The sequence below is a fragment of the Lissotriton helveticus genome, chromosome 4_1 (genome assembly GCF_964261635.1).
Source record: "Lissotriton helveticus chromosome 4_1, aLisHel1.1, whole genome shotgun sequence".
NCBI lineage: Eukaryota > Metazoa > Chordata > Amphibia > Caudata > Salamandridae > Lissotriton > Lissotriton helveticus.
In genome coordinates, this window is record NC_136063.1 from 1379028974 (window position 1) to 1379049331 (window position 20358).

The window sequence follows — 20358 nt, forward strand, 5'->3', positions numbered from 1 at the left end:
TCTTGTCTCTTTCTCTACCTCTCTTCCCTCTTTCTGAACCTCTGTTGCTTCTTTCTGCACCTCTCTTGCTTCTTTCTGCACCCCTCATGCCTCTTTCATACCTTTTTCACACACCCCTCTTGCTTCTTTCTCACCTCTATTCCTTCTTTCTGCACTACTTTTGTTTCTTTCTGCACCTCTCTCTTCTTTTTGCACCGATTTTGCCTCTTTCTGTACCCCCTGCCTCTTTCTGCACTTCAGTTCCTTCTTTCTGCACTTCTTCTGTTTCTTTCTGTAACTCTCTTGCTTCTTTCTGCCACCCTTGATTCGTTCTCTACCAATCCACCCTCCTTCTGCATCTGTTGCCTCTTTCTTCACCTCTGTTCTTTCTTTCTGCACTTCTTTTGTTTCTTTCTGCACATCTCTTGCTTCTTTCTACACCCCACGTGTGTCTCTCTGTTCCCTTCTTCCTTTTGTATACACCCCTCTTGCTTCTTTTTGCACCTCTGTTGCATCTTTCTACACTCCTCTAGCTTCTATCTGCACTCCTTGTGCCTCTTTCACAACCCTCTTCCCTCTTTGTGCACCCCTCTTGCCTCTTACTGCACCTCTGTGCCTTCTTTCTGCACTTCTTTTCTTTCGTTCTGCACCTCTGGCTTCTTTTTTCACCCCTTTTGCCTCTTTCTGCAACTTGAACTTCTTATGTTTCTTTCTGCACCTCTCCTGCTTCTTTCTGCATCCCCTTGCCTCTTTCTCCACCCCTCTTGCATCATTCTACACCTCTGTTCCTTCTTCCTCTACTTCTTTTGTTTTTTATGCACCTCTTTCGTTTCTTTCTGTATCTCTCTTGCCTTTTTCTCCACTCCACTTCCCCCTTTCCTTATCTCTGTTGCTTCTTTATCCATTTCTCTTGTTTTTTTCTGCATCTCTCTTGCTTTTTTCTGTACCCCTTGTGCATATTTCTGCACCCCTCATCCCTCTTTCTGCACTCCTCTTGTCTCTTTCTGCACCCCTTTTCCTTCTTTCTGTACCCTCTTTCCTCTTTCTTCACCTCTGTTCCTTTTTTCTGCACTTCTTTTGTTTCTTTCTGCACCTCTCTTGCTTCTTTCTGTATCTCTCTTGCCTCTTTCCCCACCCGGCTTTCCCCTTTCTGTACGCCTGTTGCTTCTTTATGTATCTCTCTTACTTCTTTCTGCACCTCTTCTGCCTCTTTTACACCCCTCTTCCTGCACCCTCTTACATCTTTCTGCTCCTCTATTCCTACTTTCTGCACTTCTTTTGTTTCTTTCTGTACCTCTCACTTCTTTCTGCACCCCCTTGCCTCTTTCTCGACCTATCCACCCTCTTTTTGCATCCTGTTGCCTCTTTCTTCACCTCTGTTCTTTCTTTCTGCACTTCCTTTGTTTCTTTCTGCACATCTCTTGTTTTTTTCTGCACCCCACGTGCCTCTTTCGCAATCCTCTTCCCTCTTAGTGCACCACTCCTGCCTCTTTCTGCACCTCTGTTTCTTCTTTCTGCATTTCTTTTCTTTCTTTCTGTATCTCCTGCTTCTCTCTGCACCCCTCTTGCCTCTTTCTGCATCTCTGTTACTTTTTTTGCACTCCTCTTGCTTCTTTCTATACCTCTCCTGCTTCTTTCTGTACTACTCGTGCTTCTTTCTGCACCCCTCTTCCCTCTTCCTGCACCCCCTTGCCTCTTTCTGCACCTATGTTCCTTCTTTCTGCATTTCTTTTATTTCTTTCTCCGCCCCATTTGCTTCTTTCTGTACCCCTCTTTCCACTTTATCCACCCTGTTCCCCCTGTTGGCATCTCTGTTGCTTCTTTCTGCAATTCTCTTGCTTCTTTCTCCACCCTTCATCCCTCTTTCTGTGGCTTTGTTGCTTCTTTTTGCACTTCCCTTGCTTCTTTCTGCACCTCTGCCCCTTTTTCTGCAGCCTGTGTGCCTCCTCCTGCACCCCTCTTCCCTCTTTGTGCACCCCTCTGCACCTCTGTTCCTACTTTCGGCATTTCTTTTGTTTCTTTCTGCAAATCTCTTGCTTCTTTCTGCACACCTCGTGCTTCTTTCTGCACCCCTTTTGCCTTTTTCACACCCCTCTTCCCTCTTTCTGCACCCCTCTTGCCTGTTTCTGTACCTCTGTACCTCTGTTCTTTGTTTCTGCACTTCTTTTGTTTGTTTCTGCACCCCTCTTGTTTCTTTTTGTATCCCTCTTGCCTCTTTCTCCACCCCACTTTCCCCTTTCCACACCTCTGTTGTTTATTTCTACATTTCTCCTGCTTCTTTCTGCCTCTCTTGCCTCTTTCTCACCCCTCGTGCCTCTTTCTGCACCCCTCATCCCTCTTTCTGCAAGTATCTTGCCTCTTTCTCCACCCCTCATCCTTCATTCTGTACCTTTCTTTCTTCTTTCTATACTTCTCTTGTTTCTTTCTGCACCTCTGTCCCTTCTTTCTGCAAACCTTGTGCCTTTTCCTGCACCTCTGGTCCTTTTTTCTGTACTTCTATTGTTGCTTACTGCATTCCTCTTGCTTCTTTCTATGCCTCACTAGCTTCATTCTGCACCACTAGTGCTTCTTCCTGCACCCCTCTTCCCTCTTTTTGCACCCCTTGTTTCTTTCTGCATCTCCGTCCCTTCTTTCTGTAACCCTTGTGCCTCTTTCTACACCTCTATTCCATCTTTCTGCACTTTTTTGTTTCTTTTTGTAACTCTCTTCCTTCTTTCTGTATGCCTCTGGCTTCTTTCTGCACCTCTTGTGCCTTTTTCACACCCCTCTTCCCTCTTTCTGCACCTCTGTCCTGTCTTTTGTTACTTACTACACCCCTCTTGTTTCTTTCTGTATCCCTCTTGCCTCCTTCTCCACACCACTTCCCACTTTCTGCATCTCTGTTGGTTATTTATGCATTTCTCTTGTTGCACCTCTGTTCCTTCTTTCAATACTTATTGTGTTTCTTTCTGCACTCCTCTTGCTTCTTTCTATACCTCTCTTGCTTCTTTCTGCTCCACTAGTGCTTTTTTTCTGCACTCCTCTTCCCTCTTTATGCACACCCTTGCCTCTTTCGGCACCTCTGTTCCTTCTTTCTGTACTTTTTAAAAGTTTTTTTCTGCACCTCTCTTGCTTTTTTCAGCACCCCTCGTGCTAGTTTCTCCACCCCTCATCCCTCTTTCTGCACCTCTGTTGCTCCTTTCTGCACTTCTCGTCCTTCTTTCTGCACCCCTCATACCTCTTTCTGCACCTCTGTTGCTTCTTTCTGCATTTCTCATGCTTCCTTCTGCACCTCTTTCCCCTCTTTCTGTAACCCTTGTGCCTCTTTCTGCACCCCTCTTTCCTCTTTCTGCACCTCTGTTCCATCTTTCTGCACTTTAGTTTCTTTCTGCAACTCTCTTGCTTCTTTCGACACGCCGCATGCCTCTTTCTGTACCACTTTTGCCTCTTTCACACCCCTTTTCCACCTTCCTGCACCCCACTTGTCTCTTCTGCACCTCTGTTCCTTCTTTCTGCCCTTCTTTTGTTTCTTTCTGCACATCTCTTGTTTTTTCTGTATCCCTCTTGCCTCATTCTCCTCTCCACTTCCTCCTTTCTGCATCTCTGTTGCTTCTTTATGCATTTCTCCTGCTTCTTTCTACACTTCTCTTGCCTCTTTCTGCACCTCTGTTGCTTCTCTTTGCAATTATTTTGTTTATTTCTGCACCCCTCTTGCCTCTTGCCTCTTTCTGCACCTCTTTTCCTTCTTTCTTTCTGTAGTTCTTTTGTTTCTTCCTGCACCTCTCGCTTCTCTCTGTAGCCCTTTTGCCTCTTTCTGCACCCGCTTCCCTCTTTCTGCACCTCTGTCCTTCTTTCTGCACTTCTTTTGTTTCTTTCTGCAGCTCTCATGCTTCTTTCTGTATACCCTTGCCCCTTTCTCCACCCCTCTGTCCTCTTTCTTCGCTCCGGTTGCCTCTTTCTGCACCTCTGTTCCTTCTTTCTGCACTTCTTTTGTTTCTTTCTGTAGTTTTCTTGTTTCTTTCTGCACCCCCTTGCCTCTTTCTCCATCTCTCTTCACTCTTTCTTCACCCCTGTTGCATCTTTCTACACCTCTGTTCCTTCTGTACGCACTTCTTTTGGTTCTTTCTTCACATCTCCTGCTTCTTTCTGCACCCCTTGTGCCTCTTTCTGTACCCCTCTTCCCTCTTTTTGTACCCTTCTTTCCTCTTTCTGCACCTCTATTGCTTCTTTCTGCATTTCTTTTGTTTCTTTCTACACTCCTCTTGCCTCTTTCTGCACCTTTGTTCCTTTATGTACTTCTTTTGTTTATTTCTGCACCTTTCACTTCTTTCTGCACCCCTTTTGCCTCTTTCTGCACCCCTCTGGTCTTTTTCTGCACCTCTGTTCCTTCTTTCTGCATTTCTTTTGTTTCTTTCTGTAGCTCTCTTGCTTCTTTCTGCACCCCCTTGCCTCTTTCTCCATCCCTCTCCCCTCTTTCTTCACCCCTGTTGCCTCTTTCTGTACCTATGTTCCTTCTTTGTGTACTAATCTTGCTTCTTTCTGCATCTTTTTGCTTCTTTCTGTACCACTCGTGTTGCTTTCTGCACCCCTCAACCCTCTTTCAGCACCCCTCTTGCCTCTTTCTGCACCTCTGTTACTTAGTTCTGCTCTTCTTCTGTTTTTTTCTGCACTTCTCTTGCTTCTTTCTGCACCTATCTTGCCACTTTCTCTACCCCATCCCTCCTTCTGCACCCCTCTTCCCTCTTTCTGCATCCCTCTTGCCTCTTTCAATAACTCTGTTCCTTCTTTCTACACTTCTTTTGTTTCTTTCTGCACCTCGCTTGCTTCTTTCTGTACCCCTTTTACCTCTTTGTGTACCCCTCTACCCTCTTTTTGTACCCCTTGTGCCTCTTTTACATCCCTCTTCCCTCTTTCTGCACCCCTCTTGCCTCTTTCTGCACCTCTGTTCATTCTTTCTGTACTTCTTTTGTTTCTTTCTGTACCTCTCTTGCTTCATTCTGCTCCCCATTTACTTCTTTCTGCACCCCTTCCCTCTTTCTGCACCCCTTTTGCCTCTTTCTGTAGCTTTGTTCCTTCTTTCTGTACATCTTTTGTTTCTTTCTGCACATCTCTTGCTTCTTTCTGTACTTCTCTCGCCTCTTTCTGTACTCAAATGGGAAGTGCAATCTGTCAAGTTTAAAGGTCTGCGTCCTCTTGTGACTGATGTTTATGTCTACTTATATATGTATTCTCACATGTGTTATGCATCTGCAGATGTTAGCTTAAAAAGTGGGTAGCTTCCTCTTTAGGTGGTTAAAAATTCTCAGTTCTGCTCTGTCATTCAATTGCACAGGCAGACTAGTCTTATGCATATAGGTGTTTTAGATCCCCTCAAATATACTATTGAATACCCATGTGCCCTGTATTATGAGCAGAAAGAAATACATACACTTTTTTGTACAAATATTTACAGAGCATGCTGTTTGACTGACAGGTATTTAAGTATTTCTGTGTTTAGTTTTATGTAACATGTCACTCGGTAAACGTAGAGACACATATGCATACTTTCACAAACTTGGTCAGACTTACAACATTGATATGCTTACCATCAACCAGGGCATCTTCCTTGCTGACAGGCGCTCGCTCATACCTGGGGTGCACACGTTGTGGTCTCACCGCGCCGCACAGCTCCATCTCGCGGCCCGCGGCTGGAGACTACAGCTCCCAGGGAGCCCTGCGCCCACTTCCTGCCACTTCCTTCTGCCTGACGCTGCGCGCCCGGAGGCGCTACATAAACCGGACGCCTCCTCGGTGGAGCGGGGGCTACCATCAACCAGGGCATCTTCCTTGCTGACAGGCGCTCGCTCATACCTGGGGTGCACACGCTGTGGTCTCGCCGCGCTGCACAGCTCCATCTCGCGGCCCGCGGCTGGAGACTACAGCTCCCAGGGACCCCTGCGCCCACTTCCTGCCACTTCCTGCTGCCTGACGCTGCGCGCCCGGAGGCGCTACATAAATCAGACGCTCCCTCGGTGGAGCGGGGGCTACCATCAACCAGGGCATCTTCCTTGCTGACAGGCGGTCGCTCATACCTGGGGTGCACACGCTGTGGTCTCGCCGCGCCGCACAGCTCCATCTCACGGCCCGCGGCTGGAGACTACAGCTCCCAGGGAGCCCTGCGCCCACTTCCTGCCACATCCTGCTGCCTGACGCTGCGCGCCCGGAGGCGCTACATAAACCGGACGCTCCCTCGGTGGAGCGGGGGCCACCATCAACCAGGGCATCTTCCTTGCTGACAGGCGCTCGCTCATACCTGGGGTGCACACGCTGTGGTCATGCCGCGCCGCACAGCTCCATCTCGTGGCCCGCGGCTGGAGACTACAGCTTCCAGGGAGCCCTGCGCCCACTTCCTGCCACTTCCTGCTGCCTGACCCTGCGCGCCCGGAGGCGCTACATAAACCGGACGCTCCCTCGGTGGAGCGGGGGCTACCATCAACCAGGGCATCTTCCTTGCTGACAGGCGCTCGCTCATACCTAGGGTGCACACGCTGTGGTCTCGCCGCGCCGCACAGCTCCATCTCGCGGCCCGCGGCTGGAGACTACAGCTCCCAGGGAGCCCTGCGCCCACTTCCTGCCACTGCCTGCTGCCTGACGCTGCGCGCCCGGAGGCGCTACATAAACCGGACGCTCCCTCTGCGTCGCGGGACACGCGCGGGCGACGCCGGGCGGAGCCCGGGCAGAGGGCGAGCCGTCTGTGGCCGTCCGGGGACGACCAGGGACGGGACGGGCCACCCCCCTTTTTTTTGCTGAAAGGTACTGTAACAACCGCTTCCCATACTCCAGAAGTGCACAGTGAAAAAGAGCCTGGGGGTCTGGTAAAAACAAAAAGACTGTAAACAGAACACTAGTAATTGCTAGATGTGAAAGTGGACATATCATTGCTATTGTGTTTACTACTCTGGTCTGAACTGTTTTATACACAATAGGAAGAGGGAAGATAGTACCGACATAGTAAGGTAAACATCATGGCTACTAAACCCAAAACTCGCTCGACCAAGAGCAAAGTAGGAACCCCTATCAAACCAAAAAACCCCGGCCCAGTGCCTGGTGATGTATCTAACCACAAAGCTACTCCGACGATCATTGATTTAATGTTACGCAAGGTTGCAGGGGATATTGAGCGCGCGGAGAGACGCATATCAATGACTTTAACCTCCCTGCCATTGACACCAACTCAAACCGACGATGTAACCCCAGCTGATATATCACCCGTAGGGAGCACTAGACACTATCCCGTGCGCACAATTAGTAGTAGAGGACCAAACATCTATAAATATAGACACAAACGCCACATCTAAACTACCCTCTAAAAAACGCCAAAATAAGAGCAGGCAAACAAGGACTAGGAAAAAGATTAATAAGTGTAGTAAGCCTAAAGACACAGAGGAGGAAGTTTTAATTATAGAACCTAAAGCTGCCCCAATCTCCCCGAGGTGGCTGGATCCTATAATTTTAGATCTACAAAAGCACCTGGAAACACTTATAACTAGCCTAATCAAACCTCTAGTGAGTAAGATAGATAAAATAGCTAGCGAACTGCAAAGACAAGGTAAGGCAAGGGAATCCCCAACATCCAAACAAAATGACAAGGGGATCTCAACAAATAACGTCCCAGCCCAACGACCAGTACTATCTAATAACTGTGTTAGCTATGACCAATGCACCATCGCCCAGGTGCATGCTGCGACAGATGGGGCAATTGCAGACAGGGGCGGGAGTACAAACACACATGGAAACACGGATAGAAATAACCCTCAAAGACAGGGCGTGGGAGGGCCAAGGCAGCCAGATAACATCGGCACCTTACATCAGGTAAAAAATCAGCAACAATTCACTGAGCAAAATGCTAGAGTACAAGGCCCACTCCCATGTGTAAACCTACCCCCGGAAGCAAGCCCTTTTGTAGTTATTTTCACTGGGGTCCCAGGGCTAAGACGGGGGCAGAGAGAAACTTTTATAGAACTAAAACAAAAAATCACAACCTGGCTAAACATCCATAGACCCTTGCAGGGAGGAAGAGGGGGGGAGATTTTATATTTAAGGAGAGCACAGTGGGTGGGAACCAGAAAGGAAGAAATAGAGGGGAATTGTATTATTGCCAACTTAAGGGACCCGAATCTTGTGGAGTATATATTAGCTAACAACAACAGAAACACCACTAGCACGATAAGGACCTTGCCACTAGCATATTTCTACCCCAGGAAACTGGTTACACACCAACCAAATTTCCAATTCCCGGGAAGGAACAGATTCACAGATGGACACGGTCCTAGGCCCATGGAGTATGGCATGCAAACCATAGCATACCAGGGAGGTCCCCAGTGGACAAATAGATACAGTCCTTTACAATCCATGGACGAAAATGAATGACTAAGGGCAGTAGAGAAGGATAAGGGAGAAAAGACTATAATGTTGGCCAGAGGGGAGGCAGTGGAGGAAAGCGTAAATACTCAAAATACGGCAGAAATCCTAAACAACAAAACAGTAGAAAAAGCGAGGGCTAGCAACGAGATGCTAATTGATTCAAACCTTGTCTTACGAGATATGAACAGCGGGGAAGCACGGACATGAAAGGTGAACATTCTGTCATGGAATGTAGCGGGTTTAGCAGGTAAATTTGAAAGCCCTGAATGGAGGAATGAAATCCAGGGATTCCACATCCTGGCATTTCAGGAGACATGGGCAGTCAGCGCGGCATCATACCAAATAGAGGGCTACAAGTGCTTTTTTGTGCCTGCACAAAAAGGAAGGTCGGGTAGAGCGAGAGGAGGGTTGGCGCTCTATGTCGATCTAACATTAGAAGGTAAATGGACTGTACCACCTTGGACATCACATACCCTGCAAACTGTAATATTTCAGAGTAGAGGGCTGAGGGTACAGTTTTTCAATTTTTACAACCCCGGACCCATAGATGGGAAAAATGCCGCACTCGGTGAACTAGATGATAAACTCACACATGAGGCAGAGTTGAAGAAGGGGGGGGTACCAATGACATTAGTAATGGGCGACTTTAATTGTCATCTTTGCCCAGATTTGCTTCGGGACCACCTACATTGGGACATTTGCCCCTTTAATGAGGGGCCACATTGGGAACACAACCAGGAGGGCACACAATTAAATGCAATGATAGAAGCCCATTCACTAGCGCATACGATGGACTTAATAGTGCCGGAGGTAGAGGGTACATACGTTCCAACCTTTAAAGGCAGAGGAAGCTCCACCATAATAGACTATATATTAATATCCTCCTTTGCTAAAAATAGAATAACCAGGGTCAAAACTAAATGGAGCTCCTTTAGTGACCATAACCCTCTTGTTTTGGAACTTAGACATACCTGCGGGGTGGGCAAACCCAAAGGGGGGGGGGACTTAGCCTCCAACCAACAGACCAGGGTAGGCGACTCAAGTGGGCAAGGGTAAACTCTCACGAGTTTTATAAAACTCTTGTCCAAAATGGAAGAAAAGAGATAGAAGACTGTTTGGACCCCCTAAAGGAAGGTTTAGAATTAATGGAATCATTCACAGCCCTCACAAGCAGAGTGGATAAAATGTTGGGAATCAAAGGCCCGAGGAAAGAGCTGAAAAACCCACGGTGGTTCGATAAGAGCTGCTCCAAAGCCTTAAGGGATCTAAAAGCTTGTCTCAAAGTTAAACCAAGGGACAAGATAGAAGTGGCCACTTGCAGACTAAACTACAGAATTAAAGTAAAAGAGAGGAAGAAAGTGCTACAAGCAGAAGTGTGGGCAGATCTGAGAGAGGTGGAAGAAAACAGGGACTTTGCAGAATTCTGGAGAGTTGTAAATCGCCCCTGTTTTAACGAGAACTCTGCCCCGGCGATTAGTAGCAACATTCTCCCAGAGCAATGGGTCAATCACTTCCAAGGGTTATACAATAAGTTAAACTTAGAAATTCAGGAGGGCGAATGGCAGGGCACACGGAGTGATAAAATAACTCTCTCGCTAGTGGAGATAACAAAAGCTATTAGCGGGTTGACCCCTAACAAAGCCCCTGGTCCGGATGGCACCCCACCGGATCTATATAGAAGCAATATAGACTTATGGGCACCGATTTTAACAAGGGTCCTAAATGCGGCCATCAAATCTGGCCTACCACGCTCCTGGTCCACGGCACTGATTGTACCCATTTTTAAAAAAGGGACCAGGGACCATCCTAAATGTTATAGGCCGATTTCGCTCATAGATGTTTCTGCCAAAATTCTGGGGCGAGTGATTTTAAACCGGCTTATGGTGTGGACTGAGGAACATCATATCTTGGCTGAAATACAATATGGGTTCAGAGAGGGCAGATCGACAAGTGACCAGTGCCTAAATTTGTATCTTTTGACAGCTAAATACACAAAAGCAGGCAGGGGCACGGTCTACATGGCATTTATGGACCTAGCCGCGGCCTTTGACAATGTCAATAGGTCTAAACTGTGGTCTATGATGCATAACCTAGGGATTGAAGAGGGGCTGATAAATATCCTGAAAGAGCTGCACTGGAACACCACGGCCAGGGTCCGCTTCAGTCCAGAGGGGGGGGGGCGAACTGATCAATTTTTATGCTCAGGGGGAGTAAGACAAGGGTGCATATTAGCCCCTTTTCTCTTCTCTCTTTACATTAACGCCCTAGAGAGTGCCCTTACCGCCCTAGAAGTTGATTGTCCGAAAGTAGGACCGCGTCATATCCCTGTACTATTGTACACGGATGACGCGGTCCTGCTGGCCAGGACACCAAGGGCTTTACAACTTCTGGTGGACGGATTCGTTAAGTTTATGGGTGACTTGGACCTGTCTATCCACCTAACTAAATCCTTTGTCATGGTGGCCGGCAAAAAACCTACCAATAAGAGTGTGTTCAAAATAGGGTCACACACCCTGGGCAAAGTAAAGACCTTCCCCTATCTAGGGCTGCTAATGGATGGGGACATGCAGTTTAGCCAGCTGCTCGAGGCTCATTGTAACAAGCTTGTTTCCTCAAATGGGGCCATCTCGAGTTTTGCCCGTAGATTGGGACGTTGGTGCCCAGAACAGATAATGGCATTATATGGCTCAATCAGTACAGCAAAGGCCTTGTATGGTGCTGAGGTATGGGGCTTCAGGGACTGCAAGCAACTTCAACAATATGAAGATACATTTTTTCGAAGAATCCTAAAAATCCCACAAACCATCCCTGCCGAAATTGCCCATGATGAATTAGGAATGCCTTATATCTCTGTTGCTAAATTAAGGCCTACCATGGCATGGATGAGAATCTGGACCAACCCGGAGGCATCCCTGACCAGGGAAATAGTCACAGACTGCTTACAGAGAGACAAGGCCCTACAAATCCCTTGGTTAAAGTATGTGAATGACTCTCTAATAAGTATTGACCAGTGCCAATTTTTTAATGATCCTTCCTCGATTGTAAATAGCTGTAAACTGAAGGTGAAAAAATTACTTTTAGAAAAATTTGTTTCCGACAGAAGAAGTCGTGGCCTGGCAAAGAAATCAATAGCAGCCTATGATCTTGTAAGAAATGGGGTGGGAATGGAATCATATCTGTTTCTGATGTATAGCCAAAATGATCGATTTTTAATGTGCCGTTTTAGGCTCAATTGGTTACCAAACATTTTAGCTGATCCTGCTGGTTTTACCGTAACAATTGAGCAGAAGGGTGCCTGCGGCTGCGACAATAGGTCTCCGCAGGACACCCTACATTTTGTACTCTTATGTCCATTTTATAGTAACCCTAGACGCTTGTTTTTGGTAGACATTCTTAAGAAACAGAAATTCCTCCACGCAAAAACTGCATTGTTGTTTTTACAGAAAGCTAGTGATCCCCATACCCTATGTGCCATTTTAAGCTTTTTAAAAGTAGCCATAAGATTGAGGCATACAAGAAATGAATCTGTTTTGTAAAATCATACCTGCTTCATGAATTATATCCTCTCTTTTTTAAAGTTGTTTTTATCATTTAAAGTTCAGGAATGAAATGTAATGATATTTAATGAAATTTTATAATGTAATGTGTTTTTATGAGGAATTTTTATTCTTCGAAATAAAGATTTACTGAACTGAACTGATATGCTTAGGATTGCTGTTTTATAGTTGGTAGGTAGGCCTAACATACTGAGCAGTTGATTAATAGTGAACCTTCAAGAGAAAAGTGAGGATTAAGATATCTTGGGAGATGGATTAGTGATTAGGCTACTTTGTATGAGTCTGTTGTAAGGTACAGTCAAAGTAGGCCTCTTGCTGCACCTCTGTTGGTTCTTTCTATACTTCTCTTGCTTCTTTCTGCACTTTTATTCCTTTCTGGACTTCTGTTGCCTCTTTCTGCACTTCTCGTGCTTCTTTCTGGACCTTTCTTCATCTTTCTGCACATGTCCTACCTATGTAGGCATATTTAAAAATTAGCATTAAAAAAATCTTCGAAATTCACTGAAAAAAGCCATAGGTTTCAGGGACTTTGTTGTTAGGAATTAGCACTTAAAAATACTTTGAAATTCACTGAAAAAACACAGGTTTCAGGGATGTTATAGTTAGGAGTTAGCATTTTAAAAACCTTTGAAATTCACTTAAAAAACATAGGTTTCAGGGAGGTTATAGCTAGAAATTAGCATTTAAAAAATCCTTAGAAATTCACTGAAAAATCACAGGTTTCAGGGACGTTATAGTTAGTTGAACATTTCACTCATACAAAACCATAGAAATGTGGCTGTTATAGTTAGTTGAGATAACTATAACTTGCGCCCCCACAATACACTACTTGTGACGTCACACATGACATCACTCATGACATGGTCAGTGATATCACAGATGACATCACTTATGACATCACAAATTACATCACTGATGACATCACTGATGACATCATTCACTTAAAATACGATGCACCTCCTCACACCCTGATATAACCTTTGATACACCCACTCTAAAATACAGACTACCATTTTACAAACCATAGACACACCAATACCAGTTATTACATACCCACTTACTGATTCCTAGGTCTACACACACGTCTACTCATTCAACCATTCAGTCACTCATACATGCAGTCGCTCATCAATACAGTTCTATCATATGCATTCATACACCTATACAGACACTCACACACACCCACTCACCCATAGAGTTACTCACACACATAGTCATTCATGCAAAGAATCAATCACACTCTCATTTGCTCACCTACACAGTTATACACACACCAACTCACTTATTCATACAGGTACTAACACATACTTTCTCTCTTATTCATGCACTGACACAAGCACACACTCATCCATACAGCCGCTCTCCGAATCACTCACTCACTTCCATATATTGTCATTTATATAGTCCAACACTCAGATATACTGTTATATAACTGTAGTTACTCACACATGTACCACTGAGGCATCCATTCACTCACCAACACACCCATACATACACTCACCCACCCATACAGCCCTTCGCAGATGCACACTTGAACCCATGCACCTAGTGACTTAACCACTCACACATCTATGCACAGGATCACATAACCCCACCCACCCACACAGACACTCAGGCACCCATACAGATACTCAGACAACCAATCAATAACCTATATAGACACTCATGTAGCTACTCACCAACGCATGCAGCCACTTACACTGCTGACAGACTGATACAGACATTTACAGTTCACACAGTTTAATCACTAGCCCATGCATTCAGTAAGACCCGTTTAATCACTCACTTATACAGTCAGTCATCCAACTACTAAAACATCAATTCAGAAACTCATACACGCACTCATTCTTCAATACACCTTGGTATATATATATATATATATATATATATATATATATATATATATATATATATATGACGCTCGAGTTTTTCTCCGGTATGAAGAAAAGAAACAGCACTCCGGAGGGGGCAAATTCAACAGGCTTTAATCATGAAGCGAACGTTTCGGAGTTTAGCCTTCGTCGGTGTCCGTGACACTCTACTAGTGACCGGCTGATAAAGTTTTCACAATACAGTGGCAATTAACAAGGGACTACACCCCTCTGAACAAAATGAAGCGCCATCTTGGAGTGTGTTTACTATGTACACACTAACATTGGAATATAGCCATATATCGGCTCACTGTTGGTCGCATACAATAACAGAGGGTATAAAAACAATTAAATGGAACATACCGTCCAATCTTGCCGTGGATCGGCTTAAGTCCCTCAGAAGATAGCCACATACATTGTAAACAATATCAGTCTTAACACAGTTAATGGTACTACAATATATGCAGCCTTAACTATCAGAATCAACAGCATCCTAATTATCTCATAACGCTGATCAAATTCATCAAGACGATCAGTATATCAAGAATCCATAAAAATCAATCTTCAGCACAACAGAACCATATAGCAGCAATTCAACCAACAGTCCAATCCAACAGTCCATATTTACCCTCCCCACTATTCAAACCTTTGGGAGATTTGGTCGACAGATCTATAATATATCTTGACTCTAGCCTTTGCAGTCTTCTAAGTCGGTCCCCATCTCTGACATTAGGTGGTACACAGTCTAGTCCAAAATACTTCAGTTTACTCCTGTCCTTATTATGCAGTTCGGTAAAATGCCGGGCTACCGGGTAGGCAGGGTCTGCCTTGTCGATAGCCCGTAGATGCTCCAATATTCTCATTTTCAATTGATTGATTGTACTACCAATGTAGCGTAAGCCACATGGGCAGACCAAACAATACACCGCAAAAGAGGTACTGCACGTAATTAACTTTTGTATTTTCATAGTTCTTCCTGTATCTGGTATGTCATAGGTGAGGACCCTTCTGCTCGCTATACAGGCCTTACATCGACTACAAGGATAGAATCCTTTCATTTCTCTCAAGGTATTCGTCCTAGGTGTAAGTCTCTCTAGATGACTTCTCACCAACATATCTCTAGGTGACCTAGCTCTGCTAAAGGTCACTAGAGGATGTTGTGGTAAGTCATCCTTCAGCACGTTATCTGTTAGAAGAATATGCCAGTTCTTTCTCAACATCTCTCTTAGATGGTTGGCCCCTGAAGAAATCGGGGTCACTATCCGGAATTTCCCTTCTTTTCCAGATTCCCTATTTACAGATTTGTTTCCCAGGAGTTCCTTCCTCAGGATATTTCTCACCCTCTTAAGTGTATTTTCTAATGCTTTCTTGTCATACCCTCTTAGACTAAATCGTGCAAGACATTCAGAGGCGGCCGCCTCAAAATCCTGTTCTCTCGAACTATTCCTGCGTAGTCTAAGGAGTTCACCATAGGGTATACTTTTGACCAACTGAGACGGATGACTGCTGCTAGCAAAAAGAATAGAATTGCCAGCAGTTTGTTTTCTGAAAAGTGCAGTGTGGATTTGGCCGCTGTCAACAAACACCCTAAGGTCCAAATAGTCCACTGCCACTGGACTAATGGAACCGGAGAAGTGCAAGTTATACTGGTTGTTGTTAAGGACCTCAATGTATCCTTCAACAGTACTCATTGCCCCTTGCCACACAATGAATAGGTCGTCTATGTAGCGGTACCACTGTACCACCTTTCCACTTTCCTGTCCCAACTCGCAGCTCCTGGGCACCTGCTCCTCCCACCAGCCAACAAACAAGTTTGCATAGCTGGGGGCGAAGCAGGTGCCCATCGCTGTCCCTGACACCTTTGTGAAAAATTGTTCTTCAAACAGAAAGATATTATTAGTGAGACAGAATTCAACAAATTCCAAAATCATCATATTGTGCTGCGCAAAGCGCAATTGACGTTGGTCAAGATAATATCGGACTGCAGTTAAACCATGTTGGTGCTCTATGCTGGTATAGAGACTAGTGATGTCCAGTACCATCAACAGATAGTCAGAGTTCCAGGTGATATCCGTGATCCTATTTAAAAAATCCTTACTGTCTTGAATATAGGACTCAAGGTTCACAACAAAAGGGAACAGAACATTGTCTACAAATCTGGACATATATTCAGTGAGACCATCAATGGACGAAACAATCGGTCAACCAGGTGGACATATACTGTTTTTATGAAGTTTAGGGAGATGGTAGAAGGTGGGAGTCATAGGATTTCTACTCCGTAAGAAAAGGTGTTCATCACTGCCCAACATCGAGAGGTCATGCCATTTCCGTATCAAGTTGTCGTAGTTTTTGATACTCTGCTTATATACTTCATTACTGATTGCCTCATAATGCTTTTTATCTGACAGTTGTCTGATTGCTTCTTGCTGGTAATATTCTCTACTGAAACTTTAAACTTTACAGAAACACACAGTCACTGGATGATGTCATCAGTGATGTCATTTGAGATGTCATCAGTGACGTCACTGACCATGTCATGAGTGATGTAATATGTGACGTCATCCGCAGTGCGTTGAGGGGGTGAGTTCTAGTTATCTCAACTAACATAACGGCCGAGTTTCTCTGGTTTTGAATGAGTGAAATGTCCAACAGCTATAATGTCATTGAAACCTCTAGTTTTTTCAGTGAAAAAAGATATATATATGTTAAACAATCAAGAAGAATTATGGGTACATGCAGGCTGAAATGGCTTAGAGATATTCTATAAAAGCGACTATAGACTCCTTTCTGCAGTATTAATTTACATTTTTTATTTTGGTGCATTGGTTTTGGATTCCACTAAAAATTATCCTTTTTCTGAAGATGAATTTTCTTCATAGATACTTTATGTGGCACAATTAATAGAGGGCAATGAAGGAAAACTCCTTTAAAGTACAGGAAATTAATTGTGTAATAAATAGCCAATTCAAGGCACTATTGCATGGAAAGAAGGGAGGATATAAAAGAATGGAAAATAAACATGGGGTGAGAGGGCAATGTGTTTGAGAGATATGCTCACAGGATTAGGTTAAATCGGATAAAATGATTTTTATCTTATGGAGGGGAGACAAAAATATAAAAATATATACATATTTCTGTGTTGCAAAGTATATGTAACAACTGTTTTTTGATGAATTTCAAAAACATGTAACTTCTGCCCTTTTTTTCTTCTCCCCTGTCCCCGATCATGTACTGTGTTTTAATGAAATTTGTGACAATAAGTGAGATCTCAGGAGAGAGATCAAGGTTTTAAAACATTGCTTCAAGATGGCCACCAAATTTCCATTGTATGTGTAAGGTCTGAAGTGCCATCGTCTATTCTCATGTAAACTCCTGTGAGTTGGATGCATTCCTCTATGATTTAAATGGAAGATGGTGTCTGATCGCCCTGATATTTAAAAAACAATTGTACTGAAACGTGTCTGTCAGTGCTATAATGTGGCTTGCTAATAAATATTGATTGTGAATTCTGCCTGTGAGTGCACTCGTTGTTTGGCAATGTGACTGTGGTTGCCACTGTGTGGGACTAGCTGGAGGGAACAAGAGGGGTTCATGGCCCCCAAGGACACTCAGTATACAAGGGGAATTCATTACCGAACAAGTCGTGTCCCAGGAGGTGCATTTGTAGAGTGGTGGAAAAAGGGGGCAGGGCCTCTGATGATTTATCAGCAATCGCATTGTGTGGGTCTTACTGGAAGTAACAGGTGGGGTTGCTCACCCCCAAGGTACCTCACCAGCCAAGGGGACTTCATCCCCCAACCGTTGTGCACGAGAGGCCCCTTTGCAGAGTGGCTGAGAAAGGGTGCAGAGCCTCCAGCAACTTTCCCTGGGGCCAGCGTTTACATTTTAAATATTTTTTTTATTAAGGTGGGTGAGCCACACGGACCCTCTTCTCAGCCTGATTTTGGCCCCAGGGACCCCATCTACCGGGACCTGCCCTTGAAAAAAAAGAAAATATATATATATATAGATATATATAATGGAAGAGAGCACATGGCCTCCTTGGGCCGATTTCAACCCCGGGGACCCCATCCTCTGGAGCCCAGCCTTAAATAAATTATAATAATAGGGGAGGGGCACCACATGGTCTCCTCTCCCATGCTGATTTTGGCCCTGGGGACCCCATCCCCTGGGGCCCGGCTTTTTTGTAAAATATCTTTCTAATAGCGGAGGGGTCCACGCAACTCCCCTCCCCGGGCCAATTTCAGTCCCAAGAATCCATCCTGTGGGACCTGGCCATTTAGAAATGGGGAGGGGGCTGTGTGGCCCCCTCTCTAACCAGAATGTTCCCAGGGTACCCCATCCCCAGTGGCCTGGCGATGTTTCTCTGGGTGCCCCCAGGGCAGCCAGTCTGTATTGGGACCATAGGGGGGCCTAAAAGCCCCTACAGTCCCCCCAGCACCCTGCCACCTGCGGAAGGAGGCACTGCTTTTAGATAAAGGGAGCTGCTAAGCATGCAGCTCCCTGTATCTGAAAGCAATTCATCTGTTTCCCTGCTTGCTTGATAGTGGGCAGGGAAAGAGGTGAATGCTCCGCTTCCAGCAAATGAGAGCATCTCTACGCTCTTGCATGCTGGAAGCAGAGTGTTTGCTGTGGCTTGGTAGGAATGGTGAAAGCTCCAGCCAAGCTAAAGCAAACAGCCATGTCCCCAGGTGGCACCCCTGGACGTAGCAGGAGCCGGCCCTGGTGTGTGGCAATCCCTACAAGGCCAACAGGACCAGGATACCTAAGATCTAGAATTAGACCATATATCACCCAACGCATCCTGCGGTCATCTTTGGAGAACTTTTTAGCAGCCCCCTCTTTCCATTTGAAATCTAGAGGGGGTAAGGCAATGGCTGTACTGGAGACCAACGCCTGGAATTCCCTGCCCACCCAGCTGAGACAAACACAAACGGAACTCAAGTTAAAAAAACATCTAAAAACATGGATTTTTGCCTCCCCAGATCACACTGTGTTATCTCTCATATAATACTTACTTCTGTTGTCTTAACTAAGCTCTCCCCCACTACAGATCTTTAGATTTTTTTTTTTTTGCCACTAGCGCCAAGATGCTCCTTGGAGTTAGTGTTGCGCTTTAGGAAAATCTATTTATTCATTCTAGGGCCATCTATGGCTCTAGGAAGGGGACTGTGTGGCCCTGGGGAGGTGGTGGTCCCCAGAGCCCAGGGGAGGTCTCAGAGGCCCCCATTGCAAATTAAATAGCCTTAAGAGCTGGTGACCCCCAGGGCATGGGGGTTATGTGAGGCCCCCCTATTTATTTTTTCAATGTGGCCCAGGAGGTGGTAGTCCCTGGGGCCTGGGGGGATCCGATAGGCCGCCCTTTGAAAACTCATAAGTCATAAGGAGGTGGTAGTCCCCTGGGCATTTATAAGCCCCAGGAGGTGGGTGCGCCACATGCCCCACAACCTGTCCCACCCAGGGGCATATTAGTAAAGAAGCGCAGCTCCAGGGCTACTCCCAGCAAAATTAACTTTTTTTAAATGTTATTTTGCCCTGGCAAAGTCAAAAAACGCGTTTCCTATATATTTATATAAATTCTAGAACATTACTAAAGTCATGTATCCGTATGGGAAACATCCTTAACAATGACTCCGGAACAACGAGTTCGGGATGCACGCAAGCCGAACAATGACTTGCACAAACACCGACTTAGCCTGCACTAAGACGGTCTCGTGTTCGAGATGGGCAGTCCTGAGGGCCATCAGAGGAACAGGAGGGGTTTGCAGGTGGGGAGGGGGGTTGTCTGTCATATTTTAGGGAGTGGGAGGAGTTTGAGGAAGATTTTAAGTGGTGGGGGATTAATGTTAGCTTTTGGGGGGTGGTGGGGGATCGTATTATTTTTTAGGGGTTTGGCGGTCGTGTTCGATTTTAGGCGGTGGGAGGGATTTGTGTTTGTTTTTAGGGGTGGGAGGAGTTCGAGTTAGTTTAAGGGGGTGGGGGTACACATTAGTTTTTAGGGGTTGGGGGTTTGTGATTGTTTTTAAGGGGAGGGAGGGGTTGTGTAACATTTTATGGGGTAAGAGGGGTTTGAGTTAATTTTAAGGGGGTGGGAGGATTCGTATTAGTTTATAGTGCTTGCGGGTTTGTGATCGCTTTTAGGGGGAGGAAGGGGTTTCTGTTAGTGTTTAGGGGGTGGGAGGGATTTGTGTTTGTTTTTAGGGGTGGGAGGGGTTCGAGTTAATTTAAGGGGGTGGGAGTTCATATTCGTTTTTAGGGGTTGGGGGTTTGTGATTGTTTTTAGAGGGAGGGAGTGGTTGTGTAAAATTTTACGGGGAAGGAAGGGTTTAAGTTCGTTTTAAGGGGGTGGGAGGATTCATATTAGTTTATAGTGGTTAGGGGTTTGTGATCGTTTTTAGGGGAGGAAGAGGTTTCTGTTAGTTTTTAGGGGGGAGGGGTTGGAGTTAGTTTTAAGAAGATGGGGGTTCTTATTAGTATTTAGGGGGGGTTCATGATAGTTTTTAAGGGTGGGAGGGGTTTGAGTTAGATTTTAGGGGGTGGAAGGTGTTGATTTTAGTTTTTAGGGAGTG